General features: G+C 39.2%; 1 protein-coding gene across 6 annotated transcripts in view; it reads left to right on the top strand.

Annotated features, from left to right (window-relative positions):
- The window catches only part of LOC147834029 (uncharacterized), a 1,152,336-nt gene that overhangs the window by 950,588 nt on the left and 183,519 nt on the right, over nucleotides 1-18,229 (top strand). For 2 of the 6 annotated variants that reach the window (XR_015507934.1, XR_015507925.1), the window contains exon 4: nucleotides 4,647-4,816. The gene's annotated coding sequence lies outside the window, so the exon portion shown is untranslated. Of the gene's footprint in view, nucleotides 1-4,646; nucleotides 6,467-18,229 lie in introns of those variants that run through there. The other 4 variants (XR_015507927.1, XR_015507923.1, XR_015507930.1 and 1 more) reach the window with 2 other exon arrangements.

Here is an 18,229-nt window from a genome sequence, read left to right as displayed (position 1 = left end):
AATAGACAAATAAATAAAATGACACTCTTAAGTAAATATATAGATTGATATAGAGTATACATTATATGGATGGATGGACAGATGGATGGCATGATAGAAAGAAGATGGATTAGCAGACTAAAAGATCAGATAAATAAATAGATACATACATAAATGTATACTCTTTAGTAAATATATAGATTGATATACTGTATACATTTTATAGATTGATGTATATAATGATGGATGGATGGATGGGTAGACACATTGATGGCATGATAGAAAGAAAACAGATTAATTAGCAGATTGAAAGATCAGAGATAGATAGATATTCATTCATTTTCTTGTCGGCTTAGTCCCTTTATTAATCCGGGGTCGCCACAGCGGAATGAACCGACAACTTATCCAGCACATATTATACACAGCGGATGCCCTTTTTAGCTGCAACCCATCTCTGGGAAATATTCACACACACATTCACACACACACACACATACACTACGGACAATTTAGCCTACCCAATTCACCTGTACCGCATGTCTTTGGACTGTGGGGGAAACCGGAGTACCCCGAGGAAACCCACGCGAAGGCATGGAGAACGTGCAAACTCCACACAGAAACGCCAGCTGAGCTGAGGTTTGAACCAATGATCCAGCGACCTTCTTGCTGTGAGGCGACAGCACTACCTACTGCGCCACTGCCTCGCCACAGCTAGATAGATAAATAAATATATAAGTAAATAAATAAATAGATAAATAAATAAATAAAAAATGGATGCTCTTAGTAAATTATATTATGTAGATTGATGCATTCATTATATAGATTAATGGATGGATGGATGTATGGATGGACGATTGGATGGCATGATAGAAAAACGATAGACTGATTAGAAGAATGAAATATCAGATAGATAAATGATGATATAGACTGGGATTAAAATATAGTTCTGTCTGGTTCTTGAACCGGATTGGCTGACAGCCGTGCAATATTCTGCCAGTAGCAGCACTCGTCCAGCCTCTACACCCTCTCCCCCTTAAAACTCCACCCACATATAGCAACAAGCTGAGGACACTTTACAGTTTGACAATTGCAGCTGTTGGACGACATAATGAACTTTTGAGGCTTTTTCATAAAGTTGTTTAGATTGCAACTATGCAGTTTATTTATAAAGATAAATAATATTAAAACTTATAATCTTAAAATGTGAGCCAAATCACCTGTTTTGTCTTCACTTTAGACATTACGCTTAGAGAATCATTCTAATACTAGATTACAAATACTAAAGTGACATTGGTGGATTGGTAATGGCTTCTGCTGCTCTGACGTCAGCTATAGATGTTAATAAATGGTGTAAGAAAGTAGTTCCTTTTACAAAAGGGTTTTTAGACTCTCTGTGTTTGATTTTCTTTTTTATATATACGATCATGTCATCAAACTGTTGTATAAACGTAATATCACACTCACACTCAATATCTTTAATATATTTTTATATATTTGAGCAGTTTCACACTCGTAGCAGTGCCATATACTGTATAATATAGCGTACTGCGTGCGTCAGAGTCCCACCAGTGACGATATACAGCCATATCGCACTGCTATGAGTGTGATATTGCTCACATATATGAAAAATATATTATAGATTGATGGATATAACAATGAATAAATGGATAGTAAAAAAGTATTGGCCTTATGGCCCACTCATGATCATTTTAAATAATCTACCAAAATAAATTAATAAATGTGAATTTGTGATAAATGTGGGTTTTCCTATTTCATCGAGCAGCCCTACGTGGTTCTCACAAGCATGAGTGGTAAAAGCCAATGACCTTGTCTAACTGTAGTTCAATTTGAAGAATGTTCTAGCTTGCAATGTTTTCACAGTATTGTAGAAAGTCATGGCTGTGAGACTGGATGCCGCCAAATTTGGCCGTATGAGCAGTGACCCCTCAAAAGTGACACATTCTGGGCATTCCTCTCAGTGTTGGATTCGCCCTCTCAACTTGCGAAGGTTATGACTAGATTCCAGTACTGCCTGTCAGTGAGCGGCCCTTTTGGGAAGGTTAATTCTATATCTGTGTTCAGAGCTTTTTCACCATTGCAACACTTTGGAGTGTGAGTGTAAGGTCAGAAAGTCAAACACAGGCAGCAGACAGTGAACATTCTCTGATGACGTTGGCATTCTGGTGCTTACACTTATTTTTTCCCATGCAAGTCTATTGTATGTCTGGTTGTGTGGAATGCCTATGATTACACAAAAGCATAATACATTGGTACGTTAATAATATGTGATTAGGCAAAAGTCTACGTATTATTTTAGAGGTAACTGCTAGTGAACTTGAGATCCAGAAAAGTCTATGTTTACTTTATGTAAATGACATGCCATGACACGTCAGCTGGAGATTGTGTCTGGCATTGTAGAGATGATGTAGGTTAGACGCAATATTTCACCCATCTCCACTGAGGCTGCCTTGGTGCATATACTTGTCCCTTATAGTTTCTATGCTTAGGATGACATTTTCAGACCATCTAGCAGTCAGTTTCAGGACTATCTGGTGATTGAGGAAAATGTTGTATTGCATGTGGATTTGAAAAAGAAAAAAAAAATTTAAGGTCAGGAATAGGACAGGAATAAATACAAGTTTAGAATAATTGTTTTATAAAATGTGGCCGATTTGTTATCGAGTCTCAAAATTGTTCATATTCAAGTGTCTCGTGAGTTTATATGTCAAGTTTGATAAAGGTTTGAAGTAAAATAAGATTGCAAAATAAGATTTCTCTAAGACCTTTATGAGACTATATTGGTGTCCTTTTTTTCCTCACTGTCAGAGGCATTTCTCAAAAATGACCTTCCCAAAATAAAACAGTAACATTTGCTGAATAATTTGGTCTACATTCACATTTCATGTTTTCTTGGAAAGAAGACTTTACTATCCATCATCCAGACTTTATACTGTTTAAAAAGTTATATATGCTTAAGTATTATATTTAAAAAAATAGCACCACATTAAACATTTTATTATTTCATAAACAAATATCGGAAATTAGTCCTGGAGCAAGTCCAGGAAAGTAATAGGTCAAAAGCCACACATCTCCTGAGAATATGTTTTGAATCTGATGAAAATATCATGCAAAATTTAATTTCTGGAATTATTTTACTGGGCACCTATTTGATGCAAATCCTCTTTTGTAAGCTGTTTGGACAAAACTGTGTGTAGGTATAGTGTGTTCACATTCATATTGGATTGATAGAAACACAAGAAGTCTCTTTTTTTAAATTTCCTATTGTTAAAATAGAATTCAAATCCCTCCCATTTTGAGGTCCACTGCAATGTGATGTAGAAGTGCAGTTCCCACCCCCACCCCCTACCGAATTGATTGACAGCCATGTATTAACATGTCTCCTTAGTAACGCATATAATCACACCAACAAGACAGGAGATGCACAAAGCAACTGGGATTAAAAGATCTGTTCTGCTCTCTGTGATCATCAGCAACCTAAGAATGAGTTTTACAAGTTTAAAACGTTTTTAAAACAGTGCATGATTGTAATTACAGTGATTTTACCATTTTTGTCACCACAGCCGCATGTCAGTACAATTATAAAAGAAGATACTTTAGGCTCGGTTTGTGGACTTTAAATCAGGTTTATTTTGTACATTAACATAACGGATATCCATACAGCAGTTTATATTGCAGGCATCCTGTCACATTTGCGTGTAAAAACAGTGTGAAGTTAAATGTGCTGTGTGTGTCTCTGTGTGCGTGAACTTTGTAACGACATTGTGTGGGACTCATCATTCTCATCGACTCATTAACTCCACAACAAATACATCAAATAATCATTGGGAAAGTTCTTATTGTAGTATTTCTCACAAACATTACGTGAGATCTGCTTCCTTCATGTCTGTCACTGTGCTGTTTATCTGGGAACATGGAAATGGTGGGCGGACTAGCATTAAAGGCAACAAAAACAGCTACAATGTGTTGAAAGCAGAAAATCCTTCTGAAAGTTAAAAAACATTCTGGAGACACAAAAGACTTAAATCTTGAAAGGGGGGGGGGGGGTAAAATGGTGCCCTTTAATCAAATCAGAAATTGATTAGAAATTAAAAGAAAGCTTGTGAATCAGAATCAGATATAATCAGGACATTTGGATCGATAGCCAGTGCTAGTCAGAATTATGTTTTTGGAAGAAATTAATAATGAATAATATCATGGCTTAATAATTAACTTAATTACAAAAAGGTAGCATTATGTTGACTAAAAGTTACAGTTTATGTTGTTTAAACAAATGTTGAAAACAAAATCTGTTTTGAATAAATGTTGCGGTTTTTAAATGTATGCCTCAGTTGTTTCTAAAAAAAACTGTATATTGCAGTTTTTGGTTTTCAGCATTGATTTTATTTCTTAATTGTTATCTTGTTTTAGTTGTATTTATTGCAACATTTTAAAGCTGTGCTTTTTAGATGTTTTAGTTAAATTTCATTTTTTTTTTTGTCTGCCCTTTTTTTTTTCCAAATGTATAATTATATAGTGCAATCTCTAATGTGACTAAAAGGTCATGATTTACCCTTTAAATGTCTTCAATGTAGCTATTTCTTAACAACTTGTAGCATAGGTAACTAGCTTGTCTTGTAACTTGCAACCACTTACTCTTTTGTCTGTAGACTGTGTGTGCCACATGAGTGAAGCTGCTCCTGTTTTCCCTCATATCCTCATGGATGATCCACATGCTGCTCCACTGAGTCCCATGATCATCATGGATGTGGCTATCGTAAATCCCGGATGAGCCTCAGACACACTCTCTGGGAGAACACATACACAAACCAGCAGCAAAGTAAGCAGCAAAGAAATCTTCCAACTCTGTTGACACTCATCAGAATAGACAGTGTATTATGGTATTAAAGCAGAGATTTTTTTTTTCCAGTACTCTGCCTTTTCATCAGTTTTGGTGTAATAGGAAGTAGGACTGTGCAGTATTGACAAAAAATGATATCATGATCGTTTATTTTCACTCAAAAAATAAACGTTGCTCTTACAGTAAGTCACTTTCTTACAGTGTTCCAACCCCAGGGCAGTCTAGGGGATTGGGGTTGCACACTTAGATTGAGGACTTGGTTAAAATGGAAATTCAAAAAAATTGTACTCCAAAGTGAGTACAGACAACAATAAGTGGTGTACAAATAATGCTGGTTTATTTACAAATGGTGAAACAGTGAGTGAGTTATTTCACTCGCATATATATCATAGCATTTTGATAAACAGACTGGAAAAAAATTGTAGGTTGGAACGTTTTAAATTGGTTTAATACAGTACATATGTTACCAAAATTACATTTTTAGTAAATATAGATGAATATACATCACAGAAATAATAAATTATATAGAGTTCCTCAAGGATCTATCCTAGGCCCAAGTCTATTTTCATTATATATGCTTCCCTTGGGTAGTATAATTCAGAAATATGGCATGAATTATCATCTTTATGCTGATGACATACAGTTATACATTTCTGCTGAGCTCAGAGACACTGCTGGAATAAATAATAATAATAATAATAATAATAATAATAATAATTGTCAGACTGCATGTCCAATATTGTGGGCAAAAAAACCTAAGGGAGAAAGGATTGAAGCAGAATTGTGTTCTTTAGGTTTACAATCTAAAAAAGAATTGAAGAAATTGGGTGTTACTTTCGATTGTCATCTTAATTTTAAATCTCATATTAATCAAGTTACAAAAACATTGTTTATCATTTGAGAAATATTGCCAGAATTAGTTCTTTCCCATCTTTTGATGATGCTAAGAAATTAATTCATGCTTTTATTTTCTCTCGGCTTGATTATTGCAGTGCTATACTGGTTTACCTAAGGCAGGGTTGTCAAACTCAATCCCTGGAGGGCCGAAGCCCTGCACAGTTTAGTTCCAACCCTGCTCCAACCCACTTACCTGTAGGTTTCAAACAAGCCTGAAGGACTCAATTAGTTTGATCAGGTGTGTTTAATTAGGGTTGGAACTAAACTGTGCAGAGCTGCTGCCCTTTTGGAACTGAGTTTGACACCTGTGACATAAGGGTTCTATAAGGAAGTTGCAACTGATACAAAATGCTGCAGCCAGAGTTTTTATGAAATTGAAGAAACGAGAACACATCACACCAGCATTAATAGAATTAGACTGGTCACCAGTGCATTAAAGGATAGATTTTAAGATTCTTTTTTTAGTTATAAGGCACTATACAATATGACAATTTCTGACTGCTTATCAAAATATAATCCAAATCGTTTGCTACGCTCTTCTAGCGCTGGACTTTTAGAATTTCACTCTGTAAACCTGATGTTATCTGGGGGCACTTCTTTTAGTTACTGTGCTCCTTAGAGAATTTGGAATTGTCTCCCAAATGACGTGAAAGAATTAGAAATTTTACTGGTTGAGATGTATGTCACGTGATGTCACGTGTATGCCACCTTAACTACCAGCCTTTCTACACTGTAAAAAATTTTAAGCCAGTTCAACAAAAAAAATCTTAGTACTGATTTCCTTCTGTTTTTTCTTGTTTACTCAACTTTTGAAAACATCAGCTACACTGACTGAAAATAATTTGTCAGTGAAACAAAAAATGTCTAGTTGAGTCAACTTAACATTAGTAGTTTTCTGGAAACCTGCACCTGCAGCACAACAAATATTTTTAAGTTGTGCAAACTGAACATTTCTTGTCTGCAGGACTGAAATGACAGAAGTTGAGTGAACAAGAAAATACAAAAGGAAATTAGTACTAAGAAATTATATGTTACCAGAGCAAAAGTTGTGTTAACTGAACATTTCTTGTCTGGATGGCCTGAAATGACAGAAGTTGAGTGAACAAGAAAATACAAAAGGAAATTAGTACTAAGAAATTATATGTTACCAGAGCAAAAGTTGTGTTAACTGAACATTTCTTGTCTGGATGGCCAAAAATGACAGAAGTTGAGAGAACAAGAAAATACAAAAGGAAATTAAAGCTGCAAGCAGCGATGATAGGGACCTCGCACCCAGGCTCACCGCCGCCCAGTGGCCTCAGGATGACAGAGAACAGCGAACAATAATAATTTAAGCCGATATATATAAAGAACCTGAGAAAATCGAACATTCATGCCAAACTTCCTCTTGTCAGCAGGTGGCGCTATGACTGTGACTCAAGATTTGCATGTAGATGCCTTCGGTAGAAGAATCTTATCAACCATGTGAATTTTTAGCCAGATCGGACATTGTTTAGCTGAGTTATATGTAATTTCCTGTTGCCAGCAGGTGGCGCTATGACTGTGACTCAATATTGGCATGTAGATGTCTTCAGAAGAGGATTTTAATCAACCATGTAAATTTTTAGGCTGGTCAGACTTTGTGTGGCTGAGTTATAAGCCAAAATTTCTTCTGCCAGCAGGTGGCGCTATGACTCTGACTCAATATTGTTATGTGGATGTGCTTAGGAGAGGACTTTTATCAACCATGTGAAGTTTCAGGCAGAACGGACATTGTGTGGCCGAGTTACAAGCCAAACTACCTTCTGCCAGCAGGTGGCGCTATGACTGACTCAATATTGTTATGTGGATGTGTTCACGAGAGAAATATGATCAACCTTGTGAAGTTTCAGGCAGATCGGACATTGTGTGGTTGAGTTATAAGCATTTCCTGTTCCATGGCGAAGCGTTGAGGTTTGTCATGCCGCCACGGACACGCCCTTCTGCAAAATCTCTAGATCTTTACAGTATATCATCACTAGAGCTTTCAAATAACATCACTCAAATTTGGTGCTGATATAATAAAGTTTGCGGAAGGAGTATATTACATTGTAAAACATGTCATTTCCTGTGGCCAGCAGGTGGCGCTATAACTGTAACTGGATATCGGTATGTAAACGTGTTCAGGTCAGGACTCTTATCAAACGTGTGAATTTTGAGGCAGATCGGATAATGCATGCCTGAGTTATAATGACTTCCTGTTTTGTGGCGAATCGTCAAAGTTTGCGAGGCCGCCACGGACACGCCCATCGATGAAAACTCTAAAGCTTCGCAATTTAACATAGCCAAGGCCTTTAGATGACAAAACCCAATTTTGGTGTCGATAGGATAAAATCCCTAGGAGGAGTTCGTTAAAATACAACGCCTGGAAATGGCAAAAATGCCACTTATTTGCCGCAGGAAGTTAAAAATATCCGACTTCCTGTTGGGTTTGAGATATGGCTCCAAGAGACTTTTATCAATCATGTGAAGTTTCAGGCAGATCAGACATTGTGTGGTTGAGTTATAAGGACTTCCTGTTCCATGGCGAAGCGTTGAGGTTTGTCATGCCACCACAGACACGCCCCTCTGCAAAAACTCTAGATCTTCACAATATATCATCGCTAGAGCTTTCAGATGACACCACTCTATTTTGGTGCTGATACGGGAAAGTTTGTGGGAGGAGTTTGTTAGAGTGTCAAACATGTCATTTTCTGTGGCCAGCAGGTGGCGCTATAGCTGTAACTAGATATCGGCACGTAAACCTGATCAGGTCAGGACTGTTATTAAATGTGTGAATTTTGAGGCAGATCGAATAATGCATCCCTGAGTTATAAAGACTTCCTGTTTTGTGGCGAATCATCAAAGTTTGCGAGGCCGCCACGGACACGCCCATCGATGAAAACTCTAAAGCTTCGCAATTTAACATCACCAAGGCCTTAAGATGACAAAACCCAATTTTGGTGTTTATCAGATAAAATCCCTAGGAGGAGTTTGTTAAAATACAACGCCTGGAAATGGCAAAAACGCCACTTTTTCACCGCAGGAAGTTAAAAATATCCGACTTCCTGTTGGGTTTAAGATATGGCTCCAAGAGACTTTTTCGTATGTTTTGCCATGTTTGAGGTGTGTGCCAATTTTTGTGCATGTGCGTGATTCGTAGATCGGGGGCTCGTCCATTTAATTTTTCTAGGTGGCGCTGTCGAGTCATTTTGCCACGCCCACTTCAATATTGTTATGTGGATGTGTTCAAGAGATGACGTTTATCAATCATGTGAAGTTTCAGGCAGATTGGACATTGTGTGGTTGTGTTATAAGGACTTCCTGTTCCATGGCGAAGCGTTAAGGTTTGTCATACCGCCACGGACACGCCCCTCTCCGAAAACTCTAGATCTTCACAATATATCATCGCTAGAGATTTCAGATAACACCACTCAATTTTGGTGTTGATACGATAAAATTTGTGGGAGGAGTTTATAATTCCGTAAATCATGTCATTTCCTGTGGCCAGCAGGTGGCGATGTAACTGTATCTGGATATCGGCATGTAAACTTGTTCAGGTCAGGACTCTTATCAAACGTGTGAAACTTGAAGCAGATCGGATAATGCATGCCTGAGTTATAACGACTTCCTGTTTTGTGGCGAGTCGTCAAATTTTGCGAGGCCGCCACGGACACGCCCATCGACGAAAACTCTAAAGCTTCGCAATTTAACATCGCCAAGGCCTTTAGATGACAAAACCCAATTTTGGTGTCGATCGGATAAAATCCCTAGGAGGAGTTTGTTAAAATACAACGCCTGGAAATGGCAAAAACGCCACTTTTTCGCCCCAGGAAGTTAAAAATATCCGACTTCCTGTTGGGTTTGAGATATGGCTCCAAGAGACTTTTTCGTATGTTTTGGTGTGTTTGAGGTGTGTGCCAATTTTCGTGCATGTGCGTGATTCGTGGATCGGGGGCTCGTCCGTTTAATTTTTCTAGGTGGCGCTGTCGAGTCATTTTGCCACGCCCACTTCCGAAGCCCATAACAAATGTAAATTTTCGCCACTTCTGAGGCGTGTGCAAAGTTGCGTGACTTTTCGGGCATGTTTAGCCCCTCAAAACCGCGATTCATTCCGCGGAAGAAGAAGAAGAAGAAGAAGAATTAAAGCTGCAAGCAGCGATGATAGGGACCTCGCACCCGGGCTCATCACCGCCCAGTGGCCTCAGGATGACAGAAAACAGCGAACAATAATAATTTAGGCCGATATATATAAAGAACCTGAGAAAAATCACACATTTATGCCAAACTTTCTCCTGTCAGCAGGTGGTGCTATGACTTTGACTCAAGATTGGCATGTAGATGCCTTCAGTAGAGGAATCTTATTAACCTTGTGAATTTTCAGGCAGATCGGACATTGTTTGGCTGAGTTATATGTATTTTCCTGTTGCCAGCAGGTGGCGCTATGACTGTGACTCAATATTGGCATGTAGATGTCTTCAGGAGAGGATTTTGATCAACCATGTAAATGTTCAGGCAGGTGAGACAATGTGTGGCTGAGTTATAAGCCAAATTTCCTGTTGCCAGCACGTGGCGCTATGACTAAGACTGAATATTGCAATGTGGATGTCTTCATGAGAGGAATTTAATCAACCATGTGAAGTTTTAGGTAGATCAGACATTATTTGGCTGAGTTACAAGCCAAACTACCTTCTGCCAGCAGGTGGCGCTATGGCAAACTCAATATTGTTATGTGGATGTGTTCAGGAGAGGAATATGATCAACCTTGTTAAGTTTCAGGCAGATCGGACATTGTGTGGTTGAGTTATAAGCATTTCCTGTTCCATGGCGAAGCGTTGAGGTTTGTCATGACGCCACGGACACGCCCCTCTGCAAAATCTCTAGATCTTTACAATATATCATCGCTAGAGCTTTCAAATAACATCAGTCAAATTTGGTGCTGATATAATAAAGTTTGCTGAAGGAGTATATTACAATGTAAAACATGTCATTTCCTGTGGCCAGCAGGTGGCGCTATAACTCTATCTATATATCAGCATATAAACATATTCTGGTCCGGACTGTTATCAAATGTGTGAAATTTGAGGCAGATCGGATAATGCATGCCTGAGTTATAACGACTTCCTCTTTTGTGGCGAATCGTCAAAGTTTGCAAGGCCGCCACGGACACGCCCATCGATGAAAACTCTAAAGCTTCGCAATTTAACATCGCCAAGGCCTTTAGATGACAAAACCAAATTTTGGTGTCGAATGGATAAAATCCCTAGGAGGAGTTCGTTAAAATACAATGCCTGGAAATGGCAAAAATGCCACTTTTTCGCCGCAGGAAGTTAAAAATAACCGACTTCCTGTTGAGTTTGAGATATGGCTCCAAGAGACTTTTTCGTGTATTTTGGCGTGTTTGAGGTGTGTGCCAATTTTCGTGCATGTGCGTGATTCGTATATGAGGGGCTCGTCTGATTAAGTTTGGTAGGTGGCGCTGTCGAGTCATTTTGCCACGCCCACTTCAATATTGTTATGTGGATGTGTTCAAGAGATGACTTTTATCAACCATGTGAAGTTTCAGGCTGATCAGACTTTGTGTGGTTGAGTTATGAGGACTTCCTTTTCCATGGCGAAGCGTTGAGGTTTGTCATGCCACCACAGACACGCCCCTCTGCGAAAACTCTAGATCTTCACAATACATCATCGCTAGAGCTTTCAGATAACACAACTCAAATTTGGTGCTGATACGAAAAAATTTGTGGGAGGAGTTTGTTACAGTGTCAAACATGTCATTTCCTGTGGCCAGCAGGTGGCGCTATAACCATATCTGGATATGGGCATGTAAACGTGTTCAGGTCAGGACTCTTATCAAACGTGTGAAATTTAAGGCAGATCGGATAATGCATGCCTGAGTTATAACGACTTCCTGTTTTGTGGCGAATCATCAAAGTTTGAGAGGCCGCCACGGACACGCCCATCAACGAAAACTCTAAAGCTTCGCAATTTAACATCGCCAAGGCCTTTAGATGACAAAACCCAATTTTGGTGTCGGGCGGATAAAATCCCTAGGAGGAGTTCGTTAAAATACAACGCCTGAAAATGGCAAAATCGCCACTTTTTCGCCGCAGGAAGTACAAAATATCCGACTTCCTGTTGGGTTTGAGATATGGCTCCAAGAGACTTTTTCGTATGTTTTGGCATGTTTGAGGTGTGTGCCAATTTTCGTGCATGTGCGTGATTCGTGGATCGGTGGCTCGTCCGTTTAATTTTTCTAGGTGGCGCTGTCGAGTCATTTTGCCACGCCCACTTCCGAAGACCATAAAAAACGTAAATTTTCGCCACTTCTGAGGCGTGTGCAAAGTTGCGTGAGTTTTCGGGCTTGTTTAGCCCCTCAAAATCGCGATTCATTGGAGAGAAGAATAATAATAATAATTAAAGCTGCAAGCAGCGATGATAGGGACCTCGCACCCGGGCTCACCGCCGCCCGGTGGCCTCAGGATGATAGAGAACAGCGAACAATAATATTTTAAGCCGAAATATATAAAGAAGCCGAGAAAATCACAGATTTATGCCAAACTTCCTCCTGTCAGCAGGTGGCGCTATGACTGTGACTCTAGATTGGTATGTAGATGTCTTCAGGAGAGGAATCTCATCAACCATGTGAATTTTCAGGCAGGTCGGACGTTGTTTGGCTGAGTTATAAGCCAAACTTCCTGTTGCCAGCAGGTGGCGCTTTGACTGTCTTAATGTTGGTATGTTGATGTCTTCAGAAGAGGATTTTAAGCAATCATGTGAAGTTTCAGGCAGATTAGACATTGTGGGGCTGAGTTGTTAGCAAAACTACCTTCTGCCAGCAGGTGGCGCTATGCCAGACTCAATATTGTTATGTGGATGTGTTCAGGAGAGGACTTTTATCCACTATGTTAAGTTTCACGCTGATCGGACATTGTGTGGTTGAGTTATAAGCCAAAATTCCCTCCGTCACTAGGTGGCGCTATGACTGACTAATATTGGCATGTATATGTGTTCAGGAGAGGACTTTTATCAACCATGTGGAGTTTCAGGCAGATCAGACATTGTGTGGTTGAGTTATAAGGACTTCCTGTTCCATGGCGAAGCGTTGAGGTTTGTCATGCCACAACGGACACGCCTTTTTGCGAAAACTCTAGATTTTCACAATATATCATCGCTAGAGCTTTCAGATGACACCACCCAAATTTGGGGCTGATACTATAAAATTTGTGAGAGAAGTTCGTGACAGTGTAAAACATGTAATTTCCTACGGCCAGCAGGTAGCGCTATAACTTTTCCTGGATATCGGCATGTTAAAGTGTTCAGGTCAGGACTCTTATCAAACGTGTGAATTTTGAGGCAGGTAGGATAAAGCATGCCTGAGTTATAACGACTTCCTGTTTTGTGGCGAATGTTCAAAGTTTGCGAGGCCGCCACAGACACGCCCATCGACAAAAACTCTTAATCTTCGCAATTTAACATCGCCAAGGCCTTTAGATGACAAAGCCCAATTTCGGTGTCGTTCGGATAAAATCCCTAGGAGGAGTTCGTTAAAATACAACGCCTGGAAATGGCAAAAATGCCACTTATTCGCCGCAGGAAGTTAAAAATATTCGACTTCCTGTTGGGTTTGAGATATGGCTCCAAGAGACTTTTTCGTATGTTTTGGCGTGTTTGAGGTGTGTGCCAATTTTCGTGCATGTGCGTGATTCGTAGATCGGGGGCTCGTCCGTTTAATTTTTATAGGTGGCGCTGTCGAGTCATTTTGCCACGCCCACTTCATTATTGTTATGAGGATGTGTTTAGGAGAGGACTGTTATCAACCATGTGAAGTTACAGGCAGATCGGACATTGTGTTCTTGAGTTATAAGGACTTCCTGTTCCATGGCGAAGCGTTGAGGTTTGTCATGCCGCCACGGACACGCCCCTCTGCGAAAACTCTAGATCTTCACAATATATCATCGCTAGAGCTTTCAGATAACACAACCCAAATTTGGTGCTGATACGATAAAATTTGTGGGAGGAGTTTGTTACGATGTAAAACATGTCATTTCCTGTGGCCAGCAGGTGGCGCTATAACTGTATCTGGATATCGGCATGTAAACTTGTTCAGGTCAGGACTCTTATCAAACGTGTGAATTTTGAGGCAGATCGAATAATGCATGCCTGAGGTTTAACGACTTCCTGTTTTGTGGCGAATCGTCAAACTTTGCGAGGCCGCCACGGACACGCCCATCGACGAAAACTCTAAAGCTTCGCAATTTAACATTGCCAAGGCCTTTAGATGACAAAACCCAATTTTGGTGTCGATCGGATAAAATCCCTAGGAGGAGTTCGTTAAAATACAACGCCTGGAAATGGCAAAAACGCCACTTTTTCGCCGCAGGAAGTCAAAAATATCCGACTTCCTGTTGGGTTTGAGATATGGCTCCAAGAGACTTTTTCGTATGTTTTGGCATGTTTGAGGTGTGTGCCAATTTTCGTGCATGTGCGTGATTCGTGGATCGGGGGCTTCTCCGTTTAATTTTTCTAGGTGGCGCTGTCGAGTCATTTTGCCACGCCCACTTCCAAAGGCCATAAAAAACGTAAATTTTCGCCACTTCTGAGGCGTGTGCAAAGTTGCGTGAGTTTTCGGGCATGTTTAGCCCCTCAAAATCGCGATTCATTGGAGAGAAGAATAATAATAATAATTAAAGCTGCAAGCAGCGATGATAGGGACCTCGCACCCGGGCTCACCGCCGCCCGGTGGCCTCAGGATGACAGAGAACAGCGAACAATAATAATTTAAGCCAATATATATTTAAAAAACCTGAGAAAAATCACAGATTTATGCCAAACTTCCTCCTGTCAGCAAGTTGCGCTTAGACTGTGTGTCAATATTGGCATGTAGATGTCTTTAGGAGATAAATTTTTTTTCACCATGTAATTTTTCAGGCAGATCGAACATTGTTTGGCTGAGTTATAAGTAACTTCCTATTGCCAGCAGGTGGCGCTATGACTGTGACTCATTATTGGCTTGTAGATGTCTTCAGGAGCGGATTTTAATAAACCATGTGAATTTTCAGGCAGGTCAAACATTGTGTGGCTGAGTTATAAGCCAAACTTCCGGTTGCCAGCAGGTGGCGCTATGACTGACTCAATATTGTTATGTGGATGTGTTTAGGAGAGGACTTTTATCAACCATGTGAAGTTTCAGGCAGATCGGACATTGTGTGATTGAGTTATAAGGAATTCCTGGTCAATGGCAAAGCGTTGAGGTTTGTCATGCCGCCACGGACACGCCCCTCTCCGAAAACTCTAGATCTTCGCAATTTAACATCGCCAAGGCCTTTAGATGACAAAACCAAATTTTGGTGTTGATCGGATAAAATCCCTAGGAGGAGTTCGTTAAAATACAACGCCTGGAAATGGCAAAATCGCCACTTTTTTACAGCAGGAAGTTAAAAATATCTGACTTCCTGTTGAGTTTGAGATATGGCTCCAAGAGACTTTTTCGTAAGTTTTGGCATGTTTGAGGTGTGTGACAATTTTCGTTCATGTGTGTGATACGTATATCAGAGGCTCGTCCGATTAATTTTGGTAGGTGGCGCTGTCGAGTCTATTTGCCACGCCCACTTCAATATTGTTATGTGGATGTGTTCAGGAGAAGACTTTTAACAACCATGTGAAGTTTCAGGCAGATCGGACATTGTGTGGTTGAGTTATAAAGCCTTCCTGGTCAATGGCGAAGCGTTGAGGTTTGTCATGCCGCCACGGACACGCCCCTCTCCGAAAACTCTAGATCTTCACAATATATCATCGCTGGAGCTTTTAGATAACACTACCCAATTTTGGTGCTGATGCGATAAAATTTGTGGGAGGAGTTTGTTACTCTGTAAAACATGTCATTTCCTGTGGCCAGCAGGTGGCGCTGTAACTGTATCTGGATATTGGCATGTAAACGTGTTCAGGTCAGGACTGTTATCAAACGTGTGAATTTTGAGGCAGATCGGATAATGCATGCCTGAGTTATAACGACTTCCTGTTTTGTGGCGAATTGTCAAATTTTGCGAAGCCGCCACGGACACACCCATTGACGAAAACTCTAAAGCTTCGCAATTTAACATCGCCAAGGCCTTTAGATGACAAAAGCCAATTTTGGTGTCGATCGGATAAAATCCCTAGGAGGAGTTCGTTAAAGTACAACGCCTGGAAATGGCAAAAACGCCACTTTTTCGCCGCAGGAAGTCAAAAATATCCGACTTCCTGTTGGGTTTGAGATATGGCTCCAAGAGACTTTTTCGTATGTTTTGGCATGTTTGAGGTGTGTGCCAATTTTCGTGCATGTGCGTGATTCGTAGATCGGGGGCTCGTCCGTTTAATTTTTCTAGGTGGCGCTGTCGAGTCATTTTGCCACACCCACTTCCGAGACCCATAATAAACGTAAATTTTCGCCACTTCTGAGGCGTGTGCAAAGTTGCGTGAGTTTTCGGGCATGTTTAGCCCCTCTAAATCGCGATTCATTGGAGAGAAGAATAATAATAATAATAATAATAATAATAATAAACGGAGCAATTCCAATAGGGCCTACGCACCGTTTCGGTGCTCGGTCCCTAATAAACGGAGCAATTCCAATAGGGCCTTGCACCGTTCGGTGCTCGGTCCCTAATAATAAACGGAGCAATTCCAATAGGGCCTACGCACCGTTTCGGTGCTCGGTCCCTAATTAGTACTAAGAAATTATGTGTTATCCGAGCAAACACACATGGCTCTGTTTTTTTAAGTTGTGCTGACTGAACATTTCTTGTCTGAATGGTCTGAAACTACAGAAGTTAAATGAACCAAAAAAATACAATTATATTAAATATATAACAATTACAGCACATCTCTGAGACTACCTAACACTATCAATTTTAATAACCTTAGAATAACCCATAAATTATTCACAACACCCTGCTGAAAAAACAGCGTAAGCTGGTAAGGTATGTTTTGATGCAGGTCTCAATGCTGGTTTTGCTTGTCTCAATGCTGGTCTTGCTGGTTTCAGTGCTGGTTTTGCTGGTCTAAGTGCTGCTCCTGACCAGCATTGAGACCAGCAAGACCAACATTGAAACCAGCATTAGGACCAGCATTGAGACCAGCAAAACCAACATTAAGACCAGCAAAACCAGCATTAAAACAAGCAAGACCAGCATACCAGCATCAAAACATATACCTTCCCAGCATATGCTGTTTTTTTTTTTTTTTTTTTTTTCAGCAGGGCAATTAGAGCAATCAATCTGAATTACTAGTTGCCTTGAGATATAAATCTTAGTATTTGGTTTAATTCATTTCAAAATCTATACTTGCATAATTACATGTTTTGTGCTAGTACCTTGGCTGGTCATGGATAAATATGATATTAAAACTGCCAGTAAAGGATCTTACTTTAGTAATAAGTGTTCCACTGTATACACCTTCAGTTCAAAATGAACGATTTATTACTATTATTTTGGTTTTGATTTGATTTTGTTTGCTTAATATAATAATAAGCAGTTGGAATATACGCGCTGTCACTTTAAGAGCCACCCTAGATAGTAAAATACACTTGGGCCAGTTCCAGCTAGATTCGCTGCCGCATCCGAGCCAGAATCGGCCCGTGAGTAATGTGCGCTGCAGCCCAGAGCTGGCGCAACTCAATATACCTTGATATAAAACCTTTTGGTATTATATTGGTACTTGATACATGGTATTACAACCATTTGCATTTATATACCAGCAAACGCAGGCTATAATGTAAAGGCAAAGTGTAGGCACTGCGTTCAACCTTTGAATAAAATGCAAACAGCATACATATCCAATAACAAAAATTATCAAACAAAGGACAAAATAAATAATAATAAACATTTATTGATTGCAATAAACAAATAATACTAAACTTGAATAAAATATTTTGTAGTGCACAAGTAATAATAAAACTACACAATAAAGACACACAGGAAGATTTAAAGACAAAATCTGAAATTGCACACATACACAGAAGTTTTTAAAACAACCCTGTTATCCCAATAGACTTGAATTAAAAAATTGTACAAGACACATCTTAAAACAGCTTAATTTTATATAAACCTGAATATAGAAACCAATTTAAGATATAGCAAGAAACATCTTACAAATACCCATGACAATATGTAAAATATACAAGTCAAAAATGTAAAAAGAACTGCAGAATTCTTAATAAACATTTTTAATAAATGTAATAAATAAAACATAATAATACATTTAAATGAGTGAGATGATTATATATATATATATATATATATATATATATATATATATATATATATATATATATATATATATATATATATATATATATAATTTGACTTGTATATCTTTATATGTCTTGTGCAATTTGTTATTAATATTTTTATTATATTATGTTAATTAAAAATGTATTAAGATGCTTTTTCAGAATTTAGCATATTTAGCATATGTAAGAAACATCTTACAAATACCCATGACAATATGTAAAATATACAA

The sequence above is a fragment of the Danio rerio genome, chromosome 14 (genome assembly GCF_052040795.2).
Source record: "Danio rerio strain M-AB ecotype USA chromosome 14, GRCz13ab, whole genome shotgun sequence".
Taxonomy (NCBI): domain Eukaryota; kingdom Metazoa; phylum Chordata; class Actinopteri; order Cypriniformes; family Danionidae; genus Danio; species Danio rerio.
This window is presented reverse-complemented; position numbering and strand designations above follow the sequence as displayed.